Source organism: Oncorhynchus kisutch, linkage group LG13, assembly GCF_002021735.2.
Source record: "Oncorhynchus kisutch isolate 150728-3 linkage group LG13, Okis_V2, whole genome shotgun sequence".
NCBI classification, from domain to species: Eukaryota; Metazoa; Chordata; class Actinopteri; order Salmoniformes; family Salmonidae; genus Oncorhynchus; species Oncorhynchus kisutch.
In genome coordinates, this window is record NC_034186.2 from 9,036,943 (window position 1) to 9,051,727 (window position 14,785).

The 14,785-nt window shown below is 42.2% G+C and overlaps 1 long non-coding RNA gene across 1 annotated transcript; it reads right to left on the reverse strand.

Annotated features, from left to right (window-relative positions):
* Positions 1-892: 892 nt before the first annotated feature.
* Positions 893-5,261, reverse strand: LOC109880503 (uncharacterized). The gene is made up of 3 exons (XR_002253706.2): positions 5,150-5,261; positions 1,594-1,675; positions 893-1,412 (listed from the first exon to the last, which is right to left on the reverse strand). It is a non-coding gene; the product is annotated as an uncharacterized LOC109880503 (long non-coding RNA).
* Between the last annotated feature and the right edge of the window lie 9,524 nt (positions 5,262-14,785).

A 14,785-nucleotide genomic window follows, 5' to 3' on the forward strand; every position in this document is an offset into this window, starting at 1 on the left:
GATGACGTCAGTGATCTTCAGGTCATAGCTCTAGAAAGAGGCCCAAGTTCCCGACTTACAATTCCGAGATGTGTGACCATTCAAAACATATTTTTCCAGTCTGAGCTTGTTTTTCCCCGAGATTCCCAGTTGTCTTGAACTCATTGAAGATAGATTTGCCAGTTCCGAGTTAACAGTTGTTTTGAACGTGGCAGAAATCGTGCTGAATTGACAGCATGGCCAATGTTGAATGTTTATAATTTTAAGCTTGGAAAAGAGACCCTTAAACCCAGAATTGGGACCATGAACCCACTCGGGCTAGTGATTGCTTTGCAATGTTTGCAGTTAGCCACTGATTCTTTCCAAACCAGTCATTGTTGAATTAGCGATTTCCAACTTGTTGTGTAATGTTTATGTCCAAAGGCCGATGAGCACCGATACATTTGATCTATAATTTATCTTCATATGACAAGGATTGAAAAGGGTTTGCCAGCAGATTGTTGACTTAATTCATGATGATGATAACTGCTAACTTGCTAGCCAAGATTTTGAAAGTATGATGTTGACATGATCAGTCCAATCAAAGGTACTGTACATATAACATGATTTGACATCATTCTATCTGTAGCCAATGACCCTGAACCTTCTTGGACGGGCACTTCTAATGTAACTCTATGGTAGCATTCAAGGGGCTTGAATTTTCCAGCGCTACCCTTAGATTTTGCAGTGACTTAGTGTCCCCATGAGTGACAGAACACTGAGCCAATCACGGTGCAACTAGATAATATAGCCAACCCCTACGCTCCGTATTTTACGCTGGTTGCCCCACCACCACAGAAAACACTGGGGCTGGGCTGAAGCACCTGCATTGTGGAGCTGCCTTACTCAAGAAATCAAAAAAGAGACCATGTTTGTCTGCGGCTTTATTAATTAAATGATTTTTTTTACAATGTTTGCGAACTGAAATGTGACACATATTAATGGCAAAATAACATGCAAAACAGCCCCCCCCCCCCCCGAAAAAAAACCACACGAATATTTATGTTATGTTTTTAAGCTAAAAATGTGTGACTCCAAACAGGTGGGACTCTGCTCCACCTGCCCTGAATGTCGGGTCGTCACTGGCAAAAAAGTATGTCATATCAAGTTACATTTCACCTGGGAAATCCCTCTTTCCCTAAATATAGTGAGCTGTGTATATCAACAAAATTGCATCTGATGTCTGAAATACAGTAGACCATCTAGGAAACCATCAAACTAAAATGTGGCCTAATATCATTGTCAATACAGGATTCCTGCTTTGTCTGTTATCTTCAGCGGCTGCAGATGTAGAGTTGAGCCGTTCTGGTCTCCGACGTCTCTTTCTCAGGTTCCTGAGGCGTTCCTCAAGGAAACCAGTAGAAGTGGCATCATCTAAGGGTGTACCAAGCATCCTTGAACATAAAAGTCTGTGTTATTATTATTTTTTAAAGACCCCTTTGTGTTCAATATGGCTAGGATTTGGTCAAACCAATCCAAAGGTATTACACCTTCAAGGGCACCCTTTTGGTGGAAATAGCAGAGCTCATGCATGAAAGATAATACAGTGAGTTTCAAAATGGAAACCTAACTTACAGTTTTTACCCCTCTGAATCCTCGAGGCAAGGGAACTGTTCCACTAATGAACATGACAGTTGTCTTTGTCTCAGATGTTGTGCTGAAAGAAAAGAGGGTTAAACAGAAAAGACAACTTAAATCAAAGATGCAATATTTACAAAACAATCACAGTCACAATTCCCGTCATTAGTAGAATAATATTTTGGAGATAAATACACAACGCAGAGACCGAGGACGAGAGGTCAGTACAGTACTAATGATCAAGGGAAATAGTGTATTTTCTGTAATGCGGAGACATGGGAGGAATTTGTCTATATATTGACTCTGAAATAGGATACTTGTTGTTTGACCATTGGCCCAGTTTTATTGCAAGTTATTCTAATTGGTCAACCACAGGGCTGGGTTATAAACTACATCCTGTTCCTTTGTTCACTGGAGAGAATCACTGGAGAGAATCACAGGAGAGAATCACTGGAGAGAATCACAGGAGAGAATCACTGGAGAGAATCACAGGAGAGAATCACTGGAGAGAATCACTGGAGAGAATCACTGGAGGGAATCACAGGAGAGAATCACTGGAGAGAATCACACGAGAGAATCACACGAGAGAATCACAGGAGAGAATCACTGGAGAGAATCACAGGAGAGAATCACTGGAGAGAATCACAGGAGAGAATCACATGAGAGAATCACTGGAGAGAATCACTGGAGAGAATCACAGGAGAGAATCACAGGAGAGAATCACAGGAGAGAATCACTGGAGAGAATCACTGGAGAGAATCACAGGAGAGAATCACTGGAGAGAATCACACGAGAGAATCACACGAGAGAATCACACGAGAGAATCACACGAGAGAATCACTGGAGAGAATCACTGGAGAGAATCACTGGAGAGAATCACTGGAGAGAATCACTGGAGAGAATCATAGGAGAGAATCACTGGAGAGAATCACTGAAGAGAATCATAGGAGAGAATCACTGGAGAGAATCACTGGAGAGAATCACTGGAGAGAATCACAGGAGAGAATCACTGGAGAGAATCACTGGAGAGAATCACTGGAGAGAATCACTGGAGAGAATCACTGGAGAGAATCACAGGGGAGAATCACAGGAGAGCACCACTGAGGACAGGGGAGAATCACAGGGGAGAATCATAGGAGAGAATCACTGGAGAGAATCACTGGAGAGAATCACTGGAGAGAATCACTGGAGAGAATCACAGGAGAGAATCACTGGAGAGAATCATAGGAGAGAATCACTGGAGAGAATCACTGGAGAGAATCACAGGATAGAATCACTGGAGAGAATCACTGGAGAGAATCACTGGAGAGAATCACTGGAGAGAATCACTGGAGAGAATCACTGGAGAGAATCACAGGGGAGAATTACTGGAGAGCACCACTGAGGACAGGAGAGAATCACAGGGGAGAATCATAGGAGAGAATCACTGGAGAGAATCACTGGAGAGAATCACTGGAGAGAATCATAGGAGAGAATCACTGGAGAGAATCACTGGAGAGAATCACTGGAGAGAATCACAGGAGAGAATCACTGGAGAGAATCACTGGAGAGAACTCAACTCTTAATCTCCTGATTAATGGCATAAGTGCAGGGTGAGTCTATTTTAAAAGAACCAAATCAGGTTCAAATTAGTGCGTGCAATGACTGATGTGTATCCGTTATGTACAAGGGGTCGAGTTCCATAACAGACTTCCTTTGTTCTCTATGAAAAGGTTTGAGGCCTTTGTCTTTGTTCTCTACTATAGGGGTTCAAGTTCTCTATGAAAAGGTTAGAGTCTTTTCATTTTGGTGAAACCTTCTTGTCGCATAGAAGTGAGTTGCTCGTTGAGTAGCAATTTTTACAGGTGTGGTTAACGTAGGCCTTCAAGAAGCTTTTTGATGTGAACACACAGTTTTATGGGTAGCCAAGCCCTACAGAAACATGTTGGGTTCTAGAAGAGGTTTAAGTCCTTAAAAGGGGTTACATTTTAGGGTTAACTAAATAAATAAACATAGAGATAAATATATTATACAGCTTTTGAAGTTAATATAATGTCATTGTAAAGTGAGAAAACCACTCACTGTCTAGTCATATGAAGAACCATTTCAGAGTAGAGATGTGTAGGTAAGAGATAATAAAGGAATATTCATTCATTGTTGACAAAGATGGAATATGGAATCTGTCTGATGCACAAAAAGCTTGGGGAAAAATTCAGAGGATGTCTAAATGTCTGACAAAAACAAGATGGTCTTTAACTGTTTTAGCCAAAGTAAGAAAATGGGATGAGAAATTATTTCTGGACAATCATGACAGGACATTGAAGAGAGATACAGATAGTTTGAAAGCTCTTGGTGAACAGATCAAAACCTTGAAAGAAGAAATTCAACAATTATATAAAAGAGTCGTAAAAACCAACTTGACCCCCATCTGCGGATCATTTGTTCCCTCAATCTATCCTCAGGCTGAGTTGTGCAAGGCAGATCAGGTTTCAAGCATCTGGTCAGCACTGCCTGGCTTTGAATCAACAGATACTGACAGAGGTGACTAACGGATGGTAATAGAGGGGAGGTACGTGAGGCAACGTTGGCTCCCTCTGCTGGGGATACAGGGGCTAGGCACCCAGACTCGGACAGCTCCAAGTGGAGGTAATTAGAGGAAAGTGCCAACCAGCCGTGGAGGCTAAATAAAAGGAGCACGATGGCACACCGTGAGGGAGAGACTGACACCAAGCAAAAGAGAGAAGAAAGACCGAGCTAAACCTAAGTGATTTCTTTGATATATTTATTTAAATCAAAATCAAATCTAATTTCATTTGTCACGTACACATGGTTAGCAGATGTTAATGCGAGTGTAGCGAAGTGCTTCTAGTTCCGACAATGCAGTAATAACCAACAAGTAATCTAGCTAACAATTCCAAAACGACTACCTTATAGACACAAGTGTAAGGGGATAAAGACTGTCTGAGTAAAGTTGTTTTTGCGGACTAAAGCCTCCCTGTCTCTGTGTCAATCTCTGCACGCTCAACCAAACACCCCACAATGTTTTCCTTAAGGTTCTGACCAATGCAAACACCAATTGTGGGGAGAGAACCAAATGTGTTCTCAAAGCGTTTGTTGAATTTGAAGAAAGGTTTAGAGCAGAGGTGGTTCGATACAGTGGCTTACCCGACTTTGTTTAAAATCTGTATCTTATTGTAACAGCAAGTACAATATGCCCTTTGTGTTTTATAGAAATGGAAGGTGTTTAATGTGAATGATGTCTTTTTTCCTGTTTTTATTGTTTTCTAAGACATTTGAAGTATATTTCTTTTTAAAAATGGTCTGGGGGAGTGTAAGAACATTTTGGAGATAAATACACAACGCAGAGACCGAGGACGAGAGATCAATGCAGTACTAATGATCAAGGGAAATAGTGTTTTTTCTGTAATGGGGGATTAATGCGGAGACATGGGAGGAATCTGTCTATATATTGAGTCTGAAATAGGATACTTGTTGTTTGGCCATTGGCCCAGTTTTATTGCAAGTTATTCTAATTGGTCAACCACAGGGCTGGGTTATAAACTAAATCCTGTACCTTTGTTCACTGGAGAGAATCACAGGAGAGAATCACTGGAGAGAATCACAGGAGAGAATCACGGGCGAGAATCATAGGAGAGCGTCACAGGAGAGCGTCACAGGAGAGCACCACTGGAGAGAATCACAGGAGAGCACCACTGGAGAGAATCACAGGAGAGCACCACTGAAGACAGGGGAGAATGACCATCTACTTCCAAACATGATTTGTCCTATTTTAATAAACCTATTTTCTTCCCCCTGATTTGCATTGGGGTCTGTGTTACAAAAGAATAACGTCAACTGCTACCATTAGGACCATTAATGATGTAACTACTGCAGAACACACGTTTCTCCAAACCTCTGGATGTGGTGTGAAATCAACACCCTGACCATAGATGATGTCTGCTTGATTGAGATGCATGGGTAGCAGGTAGCCTAGCAGTTAAGACCATTGGGCCAGTAACCGAAATGTCTCTGGTTTGAATTCCCAAGCCGACTAGGTGAAAAATCTGTTGATGTGCCCTTGAGCAAGACACAACCCTAATTGTGCCTGTAAGTCACTCTGGATAACAATGTTTGGGCACTGCATCTCAGTGCTAGAGACGTCACTGCAGACCCTGGTTCGATTCCATGCTGTATCACAACCGGCCGTGATTGGGAGTCCCATAAGGCGGTGCACAATTAGCCCAGCGTTGTCCGGGTTAGGCTTTGGCTGAGGTAGGCCGTCATTGTCAATAAGAATTAGTTCTTAACTGACTTGTCTAGTTAAATAAAGGTTAAATAGACTGCTAAAATGTAATGCAAGGCTGGTCACAATGACCTTTGCCCTCCGGTGTTTGTCTATGTTCAAAACAGTGCCATTTGAGTCTAACAATTGATCTGCGGCCAATAAGAGAACTTACGAATTATGTCACAACAGATGCAGAGCCTTAAAGAAGAATATAAAGACGTAATCAGTCACTGTTTTCATATAGTCAAGCTATGTGTTAGATAATACATACAACCTGCAACAGCCCTCCTGACAGCATAAGGAAGTAACTGGAAGCCATGTTGAGATGGTGTACTGCACTTAGATGTGTGAAGAGATCTTTACAGTTATCGGCAACTTTTTCTTCTAAAATAAACCCCATCCTTATCTACCATGCATTCACTGTTAACCAATCTTTGTGATGCAGGGCTCTACAGTGTGACCATTTACTCCCGTACTGTATGTGTCAAAAAAATAGATGTGAAAAACTGAAAAAAGTCAAGTATTAGCAGGTGTGAGTTGTGCTTTGCATCAACAAATTGCTGTCATAGTTATTCAAAGTATTTCGTTTTCTGCCATTTTGTTTCATAGAGGTAGCTAATCACACAAACTTCTATGAGTCCCATAAAGCCCACCTCAAGCAGCAACAGTACTTGACGGGGGCTGTGCGCACTGAGTGAAGTGCTGAAATAAATTTTTTTACAAGCACACAGGCACAAAAGTTGGTCTAACTTAACCACAAGTCTACTAAAGTGTGACTGTACTTGTGTTCCTTGGCTATTTACATCATTCTGTTCACACACTAGTGTTTTTCAATGTTAGTTTAAGCTTGCTCAACTGCTAGCGAATAGACACGTCAGAGAATCTGATCTCTCACAGACAGACATGTGAGTGCGAGTCCCACCAGAGTATTTGAGAAAGTTTTTATTCAACAAGTGTTTTTATGATAAGAAATGACTAACAGTTAACAAATAAAACATGTATTCAACAAGTGTTTGTCATTTATTATGATAAAATCACTCTTCCTCAAATATTTTCATTGTGCTCCTAAATGTATTTAGGACAACATGTGCTCCTTGTAAAACATGCCAGCGTAGAGCTCTGTGATGAGGTCACTTTTTGGGAAACAGCGATGGTGGATCGATCTAGCATAATGAAAACTAGTGGAAACCCTTCTCTCAGGCCAAACGTGCTGGTCATCAAGTTATCGTGTGAGATAGTGGCCGTTGTTGCCATGAGAAAAGGGTAACCAGTGGAACACAAACAACATTGTAAATACAACCTATATGTCACGTTCTGACCTTTATTTTCCTTTGTTTTGTCTTCGTTTAGTATGGTCAGGGCGTGAGTTGGGGTGGGCAGTCTATGTTTTGTGTTTCTATGTTTAGGTTTCTGTTTCGGCCTAGTATGGTTCTCAATCAGAGGCAGGTGTCGTTAGTTGTCTCTGATTGAGAATCATACTTAGGTAGCCTGGGTTTCACTGTTGGGTTGTTTCCGTGTCTGTGTTTGTCGCCACACGGTACTGTTTCGGTTTGGTATTTTCACGTATTCGTTTCTTGTTTCTTGTATTTCATTAGTGTTCAGTTTCTGTTTATAAAATAAACGATATGAACACGTACCACGCCGCATCTTGGTCCGATCCTTCCTCCTCTTCAGACGAAGAGGAAATCTGCCGTTACACTATACTTATCTGTTTATTTATTCTCCCTCTCATATTTCAACTATTTGCTAATTATTGTCTATTCAATTTGCTTTGGCAATGTAAACATATGTTTTCCACACCAATAAAGCCCTTTGAATTCCATGTAATTGAATAGTGGGGCAGCTAAGCAAAAATAATATAGGTGTTTTTGCATTTTTGGCACAAATGTATATTCATGGACCTTGAAAAGATTTGGATATGGAGCCAACACAGCTTCAGCCCCTGTGGAGCATGGCAGACCATACACTTGAATAAAGGAGGTCAGGTCCAAGCCACTAGTACATTAGCTGGTTAGTTCCAGGGCTTTTAATGCTGTACCTTCTCCTGATAACACTCTTCTTCAAAGGGTGTATATTGTCTGTTGCTGTGTTTGGAAGCACTAACCCAATAATTATTATTTTGAATGATGAGGTTGGAGGTCCCTTAGAGTACAGGAAGTGATGGAACACCTCATAGGGGCGTACCTGCCATAGTGGACAGTTTGATTCTACAAGTGGACAGAACACTAGTCTGTCACAGGGCCTTGCCCCACTCCAGTTGCTTAATGCTGTGGTGGCTCCAAGCAGAGACGGTCTCATTTTTACTGTCTTAGGTACGGCTTGGCTGGGAATCGAAATAAGAACCTTCCACTCTCAGGGCAAACACTCTAACCAAAAAGCCACTGACTTGGATATATACTACATGGCCTTTAATTTGTTACATTTGCAGAACATCTTCAGCTGAAATTAGAAAAACTAGTGTGTCGTACTTTGTTCATGTGTCACTTACACTCCCTCTCCGGCCTCTAGGTCACCAGGCTGCTCAATATCCCGCACACCTGTCACCATCGTCAAGCACACCTGTGCCTCATGACAATCACCAGGACTCCATCACCTCCTTGATTATCGTCCCTATATCTGTCCCTCCCCTTGGTTCTTTCCTCAGGTGTTATTGACTCTGTTTCATGTCGGTGCATTGTTTGTGTTTCGTGTTTATTTATTAAAACACTCACTCCCTGTACTTGCTTCCTGACTCTCGGTGCACTCGTTACATCATGAAACAGGTTGACAGTAAAATATTTTGTGCCAAGCACAGTTCTGACAGACACAGCTTGAGATAATTGTCCACAGCAATTGTGAACTATTCCAATTTAATGGCTGTGATATTTTCCATTGCAAAGTAGCTTTCGCAGCCATTTGTTTACATGCTCATGTTACTGGTAGGATGTGAACCCCAGTCATTAGACCTAAACAAATATTTAGAATATGGCCAAGGGTGGTTGTAAGTTGCAGGCAGGGCTACTTCATCACTAGAACATTTTAACTCACCTCTGCTACACTTATCTTTAAAAAATTATAATAAATAAATAAAATGTTTGGCCTAAATGACTGTGTTTCCCTCTATAATTGTAATATCCTGTGTTACTGTCAAACCTTTTGGTTTTCAGGAGATCCAGGGCCAGAAATATGGGCAAGAAGTGTATTCATTTTAAAAGGCAATTACTTTTTGTAGATTAAAGATTTGTAAAATTTGACCTCTGTGTCAAATTTGGTGTGTTCATCTCAAAATAGGTCAACTGTAAATTGTATTACTGTCTGTGGCCATTTCAAAAGATGACCACCACACCCCTGGGTTGTCCATAAGCCTACCTCTGTTCCAAATTGTACCTCTCTTCTGAATTGGAAGATAATGGTAGGCCAACCGTTGGTGGCCATTTTGAAAAATGGCTACCATACCCCCCCAGGATCCAAATCTGGAGTGGCTCTATATCTGAATCTTTTCAGGTGGGTAGGTAGCCTAGCGGTTAAGAGCGTTGGGCCAGTAACCAAAGGATGATGGTTTGAATCCCAGAACAGACTATGTGAAAAATCTGTTGATGTGCTCTTGAGCAAAACACTCAACACTAACTGCTCTGGATCAGAGTTTCTACTAAAATGTCAAGATTTGACAGGAGTCTATCTCTGTGCATAATGTAGCGCTTTTATCACAAAATGCATGATTGTTCCAGATTTTTCAGCTTAAAAGCTTGATGAGAAGATTCAGGGCCATGCACAGAGGTTTTTGGGTACATGTGCTCAAACCAAACATGGCACCTCAAAAATAACATTTCCTGCGACTGTGGTCACAGACTTGTTGAGAAAGTTTTACTAACAAAGGGGAAAGCAGCACAATCTGAACAATTCGAGGAGTAAAGTATTTTACGAAACTCTTTTGAAACGGAATCAATTCTGCAATAACCAATATTAACAATAACCAATATTAACAATAACCAACACAATTCCAGTCAAAATAGATGTATTATACTATATCGAACCTAACTCCAAATGTTTGCCTGTCATTACAACCATAAAGGTATTTTCAAAATGCAAGACAGGCTACAGAAATAAACTGCATTTTACACCTGCATTTGGAGCAGAAAGTCATTCATGTTAGCAGCCAATAACAAGTAGGTATACATTATGTCACATCTCTGGAGTCCAGAGCAAGCTAAATCATACAACCATACGGCCTGCTTGTAGCAGAGGTTTCAGGATCGGATGGAAAGCATGTTCTGTCTGCACCATCACGTTGGAGGGTGTTTTCTATAGTGTTTATTCTCTACAAGAGCAAGGTAATGTTGATTATGAAGTATTTACTTCAGCATCACTCTGTAGCATACATACAGTTCCATTCAGTGCATAGTAAGTAATGCCTAACCTGGCTCACTAGTACTATATAGTATCACACTCAGAAACACATGACAGCAGCACCATCTATTGGCTTGGCGACATCTAGTAACATCTTCCTTTAGCCCACAAATGAAGATAACTCCTATTCGACTCATTGAACAGGAGAACTGGGGTTAGACCTGTGCCAGTGAAAACATGACCCTGGTAAGAAAAACACCTTCAGAAGCATCAACTTTAAAGTCAACAAGCGGACTACCCTCTTCCATCAGGCAGTGGGCTTCCATATCAGCAGCCTGTTGTTCACCACCTGCTGGGTTGGCGGGTTCGTTCCATGGCCTTCACTCATCTGTGTTTGTTTGGTGGTCGATCGGGGGGGGGTCGCTGTACCGGAGAACTGTTAAGTTCCTCTGTTGGAACTATTCCTCCATGCCAACACTGCTTTCTATGGGTCTTCACCATCCTATCGCAGCCTTTTTTAAAGAGCGTTTTGGACATTTTCACTGCTGATTTCACTTTGCCATTGCCTTGGCTGTGAAACGGTGAAGATGTCACATGTTTAAAGTCATCAGCACAGTTTTGAAAGTCCATTCCGGAGAGAAGGGGGGGGGGGGGGAATTATCAGAAACAACAGTGTGGGTAACGCCATGTCTGCTGAACTGCTTTTAACAGAATTCAATGATGGTGTCTGATGTGGTGTCAGTCAGTTCGTCGAGCTCCCAGTAGTCAGAGTAATAATCGACCATGAGGAAGTAGTTGCTTTTATTGACTGTGTAACATGTCCATCCCAATCTTTTTTTTAAATTGATTTTTTATTTCACCTTTATCTTGATCTTGGGCCATGGGAGGGGAGGGATTTGGTGGGGGATGAGTGTCTCCTTGTGTTGTCTCTTCTGGATGGAGTTGCAGGTTGCACATTTGCTGATAAAGATCTTTATGCCCTCCGTAATCCTTGGCCAGAAAACAGCATCACTTGCCTTTCTGAGACAAGCCTCTATACCTGAGTGGCCAAAGTGTATTTTGTGTAGAAAGTCAGTGTGTAACATGTCAGGTTTGAAGACCCTGTTTCCTTTAAATATCAGTCCATTTTCTGTGGTGAGCTCCTCTTTGTACATCCAGAAATCTTTCAGTGTGTGACTCACAGCCTGTTTGGGTCCAGGCCAACCGTTTTTGAATTGTGCGTACAGAGCCTGAAACAGTGGGTCCTGGGAACAGTGTGCTTTGATTGACTCCATTGTCTTAGTTGAAATGGTGACATGATAAGTGCCGTCCACAATCGTTACGCGCACCGGCGCCTCATGATAATCACCTGGACTCCATGACCTTCCTGATTACCTCCCCTATATCTGTCACTCCCCTTGGTTATTTCCTCAGGCATTATTGACTCTGTTTCATGTCTGTACGCTTTTTTGTGTTTCTTCCTCACTCCCAGCGTACACGTTACAAAGATAGTTTCTGTGTATTGTGATGAACTCTCTGCCATGCAGAATCTGGTCAAACTTGTCACATGCAAAACAACGGAGAGAAATTCTTTCTTAATCTGTGCATATCTTTATTCTGTCTGAGTCAATGTTCTGGAGGCAAAGGCAACAGGTTGTCCTTTCTGTAGAAGGGCTGTGCCCAAACCTGTCTCACTGGCATCACACTGCGGTGTGACTTCATCATTCAGGTCGTAGTATTTGAGCATTGGGTGTTGTGTGACTAACTGTTTGATAGTCTCAACTGACGTCGGTCGATGTACCCATGTTCTGAATGGCTGTTATTTTCTCTGGGTCAGGGCGAAGGCCCTCTGTGGTTTCTTTTTGTTCAGCTTCAGGTTGACATCTCTTGCTCTTGTAATGTTTCTGGGATGTGCAGAGCACATTCTAGGTGAAGCTGGTTGAGAGAATGCCAAGAGTGTGCAAAGCTGTCATCAAGGCAAAGGGTGGCTACTTTGAAAAATATAAAATATATTTAATTTGTTTACTACATGATTCCGTATGTGAAGCTCTCCCTTGTCCTCCATTTGGCAAATCTGATCATAATTCAATCCTCTTGATTCCTGCTTACAAGCAAAAAGTTAAAGCAGGGAGAAGCAGTGACTAGATCAATAAAAAAGTGGTCAGATGAAGCAGATGCTAAGCTACACGACTGTTTTGCTATCACAGACTGGAATATGTTCCGGGATTCCTATAATGGATTTATGGCTGATGTAAGATGAAATGTTACTTTATTTGGCACTTAATAGGGTCATTTGTTTTACGTGAACTTGTTTTTTATGAAGTTAAACATGTGCATTTTATGACTGAATGTAAAAATTAAGTGAAATCAACGTTTTTTTCTTCCTAGCTAAAGGCTAGAGCTGACGCTTTCAAGGAGCGGGACTCTAACCTGGAAGCTTATAAGAAATCCATATATGCCCTCCGACGAACCATCAAACAGGCAAAGCGTCAATACAGGACTAAGATCGAGTCTTACTACACCGGCTCTGACACTCGTCGGATGTGGCAGGGCCTGCAAACCATTACAGACTACAAAGGGAAGCACAGCCAAGAGCTGCCCAGTGACACGAGCCTATCAGACGAGCTAAACTACTTCTATGCTCACTTCGAGGCAAATAACACTGAAACATGCATGAGAGCACCAGCTGTTCTGGAAGACTGTGTGATCACGCTCTCCGCAGCCAATGTGAGTAAGACCTTAGGTCAACATTCACAAGGCCGCAGGGCCAGACGGATTACCAGGACGTGTACTGCGAGCATGCAATGACCAACTAGCAAGTGTCTTCACTGACATTTTCAACCTCTCCCTGTCCCAGTCTGTAATACCAACATGTTTTAAGCAGAACACCATAGTGCCTGTGCCCAAGAACACTAAGGGAACCTGCCTAAATGACTACCAACCCGTAGCACTCACATCTGTAGCCATGAAGTGCTTTGAAATGCTGGTCATGGCTCACATCAACACCATCATCAAAGAAACCCTAGACCCCACTCCAATTTGCATACCACCCCAAAAGATCCACAGATGATGCAGTCTCTATTGCACTCCACACTGCCCTATCACACCTGGACAAAAGGATCACCTATGTGAGAATGCTATTCATTGACTACAGCTCAGCGTTCAACACCATAGTGCCCTCAAAGCTCATCAATAAGCAAAAGACATCCGCAACGCTAATCCTCAACACAGGTGCCCCTCAGGGGTACGTGCTCAGTCACCTCCTTTACTCCCTGTTCACACATGACTGCACGGCCAGGCACGACTCCAACACCATCATTATGTTTGCACCGACAACAATGAGACAGCCTATAGGGAGGAGGTCAGAGACCTGGTCGTGTCGTGCCAGGACAACAACGTCTCCCTCAACGTGATCAAGACAAAGGAGATGATTGTGGACTACAGGAAAAAAAGGACCGAGCACGCGGGGCTGCAGTGGCGCAGGTTGAGAGCTTCAAGTTCCTTGGTGTCCACATCACCAACAAATTAACATGGTCCAAGCACACCATGACAGTCGTGAAGCGGGCACGACAAAACCTATTCCTCGTCAGGAGACTGAAAAGATTTGGCATGGGTTCTCAGATCCTCAAAAGATTCTACAGTTGCACCATCGAGAGCATCCTGACTGTTTGCATCACTGTCTGGTATGGTAACTGCTCGGCCTCTGACCGCAGGGCACTACAGAGGGTAGTGCAAACAGCCGAGTACATCACTGAGGCCAAGCTTCCTGCGATCCAGGACCTCTATACCAGCCGGTGTCAGAGGAAGGCCCTAAAAATTGTCAACGACTCCAGCCACCCTAGTCATAGACTGTTCTCTCTGCTACCATATGGCAAGCGGTACCGGAGTGCCAAATCTAGGTCCAAGAGGCTTCTCAAAAGCTTCTACCCCAAGCCATAAGACTCCTGAACATCTAGTCAAAAGTCTACCCAGACTATTCACATTGCCCCCTCCCCTCATCACTGCCACTCTCTGGTTTCATCTATGCATAGTCACTTTAATTAACTCTACCTACATGTACATACTACCTCAACTAACCGGTGCCCCCGCACATTGATTCTGTACCGGTACCCCCCTGTATATATTGTTATCTTGCTGCTCTTTAATTTATGGTTACTTTTATCTCTTATTCTTATCCATATTTTTTTTTAACTGCTCTGTCGGTTAGGGGCTTGTAACTAAGTATTTCACTGTAAGCTCTCAAACTGTGGTATTCGGCGCATGTGACTAATAATATTTGATTTGATATTTCATAGTTTTGATGTCTCCACTATTATTCTACAATGTAGAAAATAGTGAAACATAAAGTAAAGCCCTGGAATGAGTAGGCGTGTCCAAACGTTTTACTGGTCCTGTCCAACAACGGGACATTTTTTCGAGCACAATGTGACATGTGCTCTGCACAGATAGAAGATTAAATATTGAAATATTTATTTTATATAACGACTGCCATGAGACTTGTAATGATGTCTGGAATGAGTCAGCTTGGAAGATGTTAGGCAAATGACGTCATAAAATGGTCATATTTTGGTCATAATAAAGACGTCTCAAAAAATATGTCTTAAACTGGTCATATTTGTG